This window comes from Dendrobates tinctorius, unplaced genomic scaffold (assembly GCF_039654945.1).
Source record: "Dendrobates tinctorius isolate UK_male_01 unplaced genomic scaffold, ASM3965494v1 ptg000102l, whole genome shotgun sequence".
Taxonomy (NCBI): domain Eukaryota; kingdom Metazoa; phylum Chordata; class Amphibia; order Anura; family Dendrobatidae; genus Dendrobates; species Dendrobates tinctorius.
Window position 1 is genome coordinate 41,264,010 of NW_027361770.1, and position 7,547 is coordinate 41,271,556.

At 47.1% G+C, this 7,547-nt stretch overlaps 1 long non-coding RNA gene across 1 annotated transcript; it reads left to right on the forward strand.

Moving 5' to 3' along the window:
- Positions 1 to 851: 851 nt before the first annotated feature.
- Positions 852 to 7,287, forward strand: LOC141099791 (uncharacterized). The gene is made up of 3 exons (XR_012234524.1): positions 852 to 1,665; positions 1,740 to 1,937; positions 6,507 to 7,287. It is a non-coding gene; the product is annotated as an uncharacterized lncRNA (long non-coding RNA).
- The last annotated feature ends 260 nt before the right edge of the window (positions 7,288 to 7,547 follow it).

The following is a 7,547-nucleotide window of genomic DNA, read 5'->3' on the forward strand; positions in this document are numbered from 1 at the left end:
GGCCAGTCGCTGATAGGTGTCACACACAGCGATCTCGCTGGTGAGATCACTGTTGCATCACAAAACTTGTGACTCAGCAGCGATCTCGCTAGCGAGATCGCTGTGTGACCGGGGGCTTAAGTGCCGGAATTGGCGCATCTTATAGATGTGCCATTTCTGGGGCAGCTGCGGGGTGATCTTTGTAGCCGGGGGGGGCCAATATCCACGGCCCCTTCCTAGGCTATGAATATGAGCCCACAGCTGTCTGCGTAGCCTTTCTGGCCCTAAAATATAGGGGGGCCTCGTCATTTTTTTTGGGGGTCCCCTATTTTTAGTGCCAGAAAGGCTACGCAAACAGCTGCGGGCTGATTTTCCTAGCCTCCTAGCCTGGGAAGGGGACATGGATATTAACCCCTTCCAAGGCTCTAAATATCTAACTGCAGCTGTCTGCTTAGTCTTTATGGTCGCTTAATAAAAAAAACCTGTGTCTATTTCATTAAACAAATTTTTTTTTCTCCCTTTTCCACTTTGGGAATAATAATGGATCGGTGTCTTATTGATGGTTCTCCTTTATTAACCGGGCTTAATGTCACCTATCAATCAAAGGTGACATTAACCCCTTTATTACCACATATCCCACTGCTACATGGGGGTGGGAAGAGAGGGGCTAGGTGCCAGAATTGACACATCTTTTAGATGCGTCATGTTTGGGCCGGATGCGAGCTAATATTTGTAACCAGAGGGGGGCCCCTTCCTAGGCTATGAATATCAGCCCGTAGCTGTCTGCGTAGCCTTTCTGGCTATGAAATATAGGTGGACCCCCCAAAAAAGAGGTGTGGTTCACCCTATATTTTATAACCAGAAAGGCTACTCAGACAGCTGTGGGCTGATATTCATAGCAGAGGAAGGTGTTAATATGCATGTCAACTTTGCAAGGCGATGAATATCAGCCCGCAGCTGTCTGCGTAGCCTTTCTGGCTATAAAATATAGGGGGATCCCCACGTCATTTTTTAAGGATTGAAATAAGGTTTATGGTATTGATTTGTGTTGGGATTATGGTTCAAGGAATATGTCACCTATTTTTACACCTATCAGCTGTTGTCCCCAGCCATGGGCTTATCTACAGCATTCTGGAATGCATTCTGTAATGCTGTAGATAATGCCCTGATGTTACATGAAAGATAAGACAAACAATTTATATTATACTTACCAGGTGGCGCGGTCCTGTCTGGCACCGGGAAATGTCACAGACATACGAAGCAGGACGGCTTCACTAGAAGATGTGAGGCACCATACCAGACAGCGACACCAATCGGAAACGGACCAGACGTTGGGTTGCGTATTATATAACTCGTTGTAATCTTTACGATAATATCAGGGGCATCTCTAGAACATTGCAGAATGCTGTAGATAAGCCCCTGATGGCAGTACAGGCAGGTGATCAGACTCAAAATAGGTGACAGATTCCCTAAAGTAAAATGAACAAAAATTTGTTTTGGTGTTGGATAGAGTATGTCATGACATTACTGTGTATACATTTTAGGTCCAGGACTATCCAGCTATCTGGGACCCCCCAGAGGAGACCTACAAGGACCGCTATTATGGTGACCTGTGCTGGACAAAAATATTTTGCCAGATGTACCTCGACTGGGATCATTGAACCAATGGCGTACAGTTGCAAATTGGTAATTATACTATATTTACGGTTTACTATTATATTTTGTAAAAAATTTAGATAATATTTTTTTTGTTTTTTTAGAGAAAGATGTAAAGCAGTGGTGGCGCTTTGTAAGGGACCGTTTCACAAAGTTTCTTGCCAGCTGCTCCAAAAGTGGATCTTCGCCAAGCAGGAACCACTTCCCCTTTTGCGAAGAGTTAAAATTTCTGGTATCAAGCAAGACAGTGCGGAGTTAATTTTTCCAAAACCAACCAAAAACCTTTCATCTCTTTGTTCCAGGTGTCGTAACAATTGGCTGCATAATGAACGCTGTATCATGTGCCATCTTTCAATTGCCATGATCCCGCTGTTACAGCATATTGCAGGGGATTTCATTAAATCCCCTTGACGCTATGCGTCCAAAAATGTAGGGGTTGAGGCATACCTAACTCGACATGTGGCACGTGTCTGGACACCGCAGCATGTCTATTTAGCTGGCGTAGGTGCTTTTTCTCCGCAAACTATCACAGTATAATTATAGCATGCGGTGATTTTGCATGTATTTACTTATTATTATTATTATTATTATTATTATTATTATTATTTATTGTTATAGCGCCATTTATTCCATGGCGCTTTACATGTGAGGGGGGTATACATAAAAACAAGTACAATAATCTTAAACAATACAAGTCATAACTGGTACAGGAGGAGAGAGGACCCTGCCCGCGAGGGCTCACAATCTTCAAGGGATGGGTGATAATACAGTAGGCGAGGGTAGAGCTGGTCGTGCAGCGGTTTGGTCGATCGGTGGTTACTGCAGGTTATAGGCTTGTCGGAAGAGGTGGGTCTTCAGGCTCTTTTTGAAGGTTTCGATGGTAGGTGAGAGTCTGATATGTTGTGGTAGAGAGTTCCAGAGTAGGGGTGATGCGCGAGAGAAATCTTGTATGCGATTGTGGGAAGAGGAGATAAGAGGGGAGTAGAGAAGGAGATCTTGTGAGGATCGGAGGTTGCGTGCAGGAAAGTACCGGGAGACGAGGTCACAGATGTATGGAGGAGACAAGTTGTGGATGGCTTTGTATGTCATGGTTAGGGTTTTGTAATGGAGTCTCTGGGCAATTGGGAGCCAGTGAAGGGATTGACAGAGGGGAGAAGCTGGGGAATAGCGGGGGGACAGGTGGATTAGTCGGGCAGCAGAGTTTAGAATAGATTGGAGGGGTGCGAGAGTGTTTGAGGGGAGGCCGCAGAGCATGAGGTTGCAGTAGTCAAGGCGAGAGATGATGAGGGCATGGACTAGGGTTTTTGCAGATTCTTGGGTGAGGAATGAACGGATGCGTGAAATATTTTTGAGTTGAAGTCGGCAGGAAGTGGAAAGGGTTTGAATATGTGGTTTGAAGGAGAGATCAGCATCAAGGATTACTCCGAGGCAGCGAGCTTGTGGGACTGGGGAGAGTGGGCAGTCATTTACTGTAATTGATAGGTTCGTAGGGGGGGTCACGTGAGATGGGGGAAAGATGATGAATTCTGTTTTGTCCATGTTGAGTTTCAGATATCTAGTGGAGAAGAAGGATGAAATAGTGGACAGACATTGAGGGATTCTGGTTAGTAGGGAGGTGATATCTGGTCCGGAGATGTAGATCTGTGTGTCATCAGCATAAAGATGATACTGAAAGCCATGAGATTCTATGAGCTGTCCCAGGCCAAAGGTGTAAATAGAGAACAGCAGGGGCCCTAGGACTGAACCTTGTGGGACTCCGACAGATAGGGGGCGAGGTGAGGAGGTGGTGTGTGAGTGGGAGACGCTGAATGTCCGGTCTGTTAGGTATGATGAGATCCAGGAGAGGGCCAAGTCTGTGATGCCGAGGGATGAGAGGGTCTGTAATAATAGGGAATGGTCCACTGTGTCAAAGGCAGCCGACAGGTCCAGGAGGAGGAGGACAGAGTAGTGTCGCTTGCTCTTGGCAGTTAAGAGGTCATTGGTGACCTTAGTAAGGGCAGTTTCAGTGGAGTGGTGTGACCGGAAGCCAGATTGTAAGCGGTCGAAGAGGGAGCAAGAAGAGAGATGGGAGGACAGTTCAAGGTAGACGTGTTGTTCCAGTAGCTTGGAGGCGTATGGGAGAAGTGATATAGGGCGATAGCTAGATACAGAGGATGGGTCAAGAGAGGGCTTTTTGAGGATAGGTGTGATGGAGGCATGTTTAAAGCTTGAGGGGAAAACACCAGTTGTTAGTGATAGGTTGAAGAGATGGGTTAGGGTTGGGATGAAGACTGGTGAGGTTTGGGATGAAGTGGGATGGGATCGGGTCGAGTGCACAGGTGGTGAGATGTGATCTTGAGAGTAGAGTGGAGAGTCGATCTTCTGTAATGGTGGAGAAGTTGGTTTTGAAGGTGGAGGGCTGGGAAGTCGGGAGGAAGGGCTCTGGGGGTTGTTGACCAAAACGGTCCCTGATGTTATCAATTTTCTGCTTAAAAAATGAGGCAAAGTCTTCAGCTGAGATGAGTAGGGAGGGAGGAGGTGCTGGGGGGCGGAGGAGAGAATTGAAGGTGTTGAATAACTGTTTAGGGTTGTGAGACAGGGAGGATATGAGAGATGAGAAGTAGGTTTGTTTAGCTGTGGCGAGTGTGGTCTTGAAAGTAGTGAGGGACTGTTTGAATGCGATGAAATGCTCGTTGGAGTGGGATCTTTTCCATCTGCGCTCAGCAGCCCTGGAAGCTCGCCTCAGCTCTTTGGTCAGGCTGGTGTGCCAGGGCTGTCTGTTGATTTTGCGAGTTTTGGTATGTGTAAGTGGGGCAGCGGATTCCAAAGCTACAGCTATTGTGGTGTTATATAGAGCGGCAGCGTCATCCGCATTGTGTAAGGAACTTATATCTGTAAGAGGGAGGAGGGATTCGGAGAATGAGTGTAGGTCAAGGTGTTTAAGATTCCTGCGAGGGTGTGAAAGTTTGTGGGGTGGGGATTGTAGACATGGAGGAGAATGTGAGCAGGTTGTGGTCAGAGAGAGGAAGAGGTGAGTTAGAGAGGTTAGATAGGGAGCAGAGGCGGGTGAAGATGAGGTCCAGTGTGTGGCCATCTTTGTGGGTGGCTGTAGAAGACCATTGAGTGAGGCCGAAGGAGGAAGTGAGAGATAGAAGTTTAGTGGCAGCTGAGAGGGAAGTGTCAATGGGGATGTTGAAGTCGCCCATGATGATAGTAGGGATGTCCGCGGAAAGGAAATGAAGTAACCAGGTGGTGAAGTGGTCAAAGAAGGTGGTGGCTGGCCCTGGGGGGCGGTAGATGACAGCCAGTTGGAGGTTGGAGGGGGAGTAGATGCGCACAGAGTGCACCTCAAAGGAAGGGAGGGTAAAAGAGGGTGGCAGTGGGATTGGGGTGAAGGAGCAGGTATCTGACAGGAGAAAACCAACTCCTCCACCATGTTTGCTGCTGGGGCGGGGGGTGTGAGAAAGGTGGAAGCCGCCATACGAAAGTGCAGCAGGAGAGGCTGTGTCAGAAGGGGTGAGCCAGGTTTCGGTGATGGCGAGGAAGGAGAGTTTGGTAGTAACAAAAAGATCATGGATGTAGGAAAGCTTGTTGCAGACAGAGCGAGCGTTCCACAGAGCTCCTGTTAGTGGGACTGGGGAAGCGGGGGCTGGGTGAATGGGTATAAGGTTGGAGAGGTTACGGAAGGTTGTGATAGAGCGTGGATGGGAGGTAGAAATGACTGTGGGAATGTGGTGAGGAGGACCAGGATTTGGAGAGATATCACCAGCAGTGAGAAGGAGCAGAGAAAGTGTTACCAGGTGGGAGCAGGAGAGGGCATGAGGGGGCTGTCTGTGTTTGGAGACAGAGGATTGTATGTTAAGGAACAGTTTTGAGGCGGAGGTGAGGTGGATGGGGAGGATTGAAGAAGAGATGAACAGTTCCTTACTAGGAGTAGGGATTAGGGGAATTAGCAGAAAGTGAAGGATTATTGGGGTGAAAGTGAAAACAAACAGAAACATTGTTTACAGTGACTGTGTCCAGTTACCTTCAGTTCCCTTCTGGTTCAATTCTGGTTTTAATTCTTAAATTAATCTTCACACTTCTAGCACACACTTATAGCAATCACAATGCAGACTGAAGTCTATGCAGACTTGTACTCTGCAATATATGTACAACTAAGTGCAGTCAGGTGTGAAGCAGAGAGGAGTGGTCTCTGCTCATCTTGGCCAGACAATTAAGAGTGGACCATATGTATATGATCAAGCCAGAGTAAACAAGGTCATAAATAACACTGGGGTAAGCTGGGGTTAGCTGAAAGGCATACCATGTGAATGCTAGGTGCAGAGGCAAGTCTATGTGCAAAGCTGGGTGATGCACTGTGTGTCCTTCATAGACAGACAGCAGGAGAGCAGGAGAGCTGGGTGGATGGACATACCATGTGAATGCTAGGTGCAGAGGCAAGTCTATGTGCAAAGCTGGGTGACGCACTGTGTGTCCTTCATAGACAGACAGCAGGAGAGCAGGAGAGCTGGGTGGATGGACATACCATGTGAATGCTAGGTGCAGAGGCAAGTCTATGTGCAAAGCTGGGTGACGCACTGTGTGTCCTTCATAGACAGACAGCAGGAGAGCAGGAGAGCTGGGTGGATGGACATACCATGTGAATGCTAGGTGCAGAGGCAAGTCTATGTGCAAAGCTGGGTGACGCACTGTGTGTCCTTCATAGACAGACAGCAGGAGAGCAGGAGAGCTGGGTGGATGGACATACCTGTCTTAAAACATGCTTTATCACCATGGGGAAATAAAAAGGGAGCAGCGCTTTTTGCTGAGTGGGATGTTGGCTGTGTCCAAAGTGTAGCTTTTTTGCAGCATGGATAAATACCATACTAATGTTTCCCTTTTTTTTACAGCACTCAAGGGAACATTGCACCTCCAATACCGACCGGACAAGAGTCTGAAGATGGAGCAGGGTCCTCTGGAGCTGGGGACATCTGTTCACCATGTGTTGAACCAGCTTCTGCCATTGCCACATGTTCTGTATCTGATGGAACATCTGCAACACCAGCTGCAGGAACATCTGGTTTGGCAGAACCTGATGTTCAACAACGAGCTGCCTGTACGGTGTCAGGTGAGCCGACGAAAATAAAAAACAAGAAAAAAAATGAAGATCAAACCATCAAGGCAGCCACTGATACTCTGGAGTTGATTAAAAAATCAACTTCAGAGGACCAGTATGATTTTTTTGCGCTGCAAATTGCCAGCAAAACTCGATCACTGCCACCGGACAGGCTGTCTCTTTCCATGAGTATGGTCCAGATGTCCCTAACAGCTCTAGAGGACCCTGCTCCAATCTACAACTATGAACAGATTTGGATGGGGATTTTTGGCCTATTCAGGCCCAGACAACAAGGCCAACAACCAACAGCCCCTGTGTGCCAAGATAGTCAACACAACAGCTTCACACAGCTGTTGCAGGCAGCAACAAAAGATAGGGTGGGAGACTCTTCATCAGATTGCAGTACTGGGTATGGATATTACCCCCAGTACTACAATTTAAATTAAAGTTTTCTTTTTGTTTATCATTTTTTGTTCATTTGTGTCCATAATGTTCTTTCACATTGGAAAAAAAAAGGTGAGATGTTTGTCATGAATGTTAGTGTTTACAAAATAAATTTCTAGTTTTTAAAATTATTTTTTGGTCCTGCTTGGTACTTCCTATGTTCTCTGTCTTTGCCCTTCTCTAGGCATTAGCATACGTTCCGCTTCTTTCTCTTGGACTCGGCTCTGTTCTTCAGCCTACGTTCCGCTCTCTACCTCTTGTATCTTGCCTGTGTTCCTAGCGTACCTTGTGTCTGTTTTTGTTTTTCGTGTGCAGTTTCACATTCACCTTTCGTACCAGGCTTTGCTGTGACGTCTTGCACGCGTCTTCTGTACCTTTGTATACCCCTGCC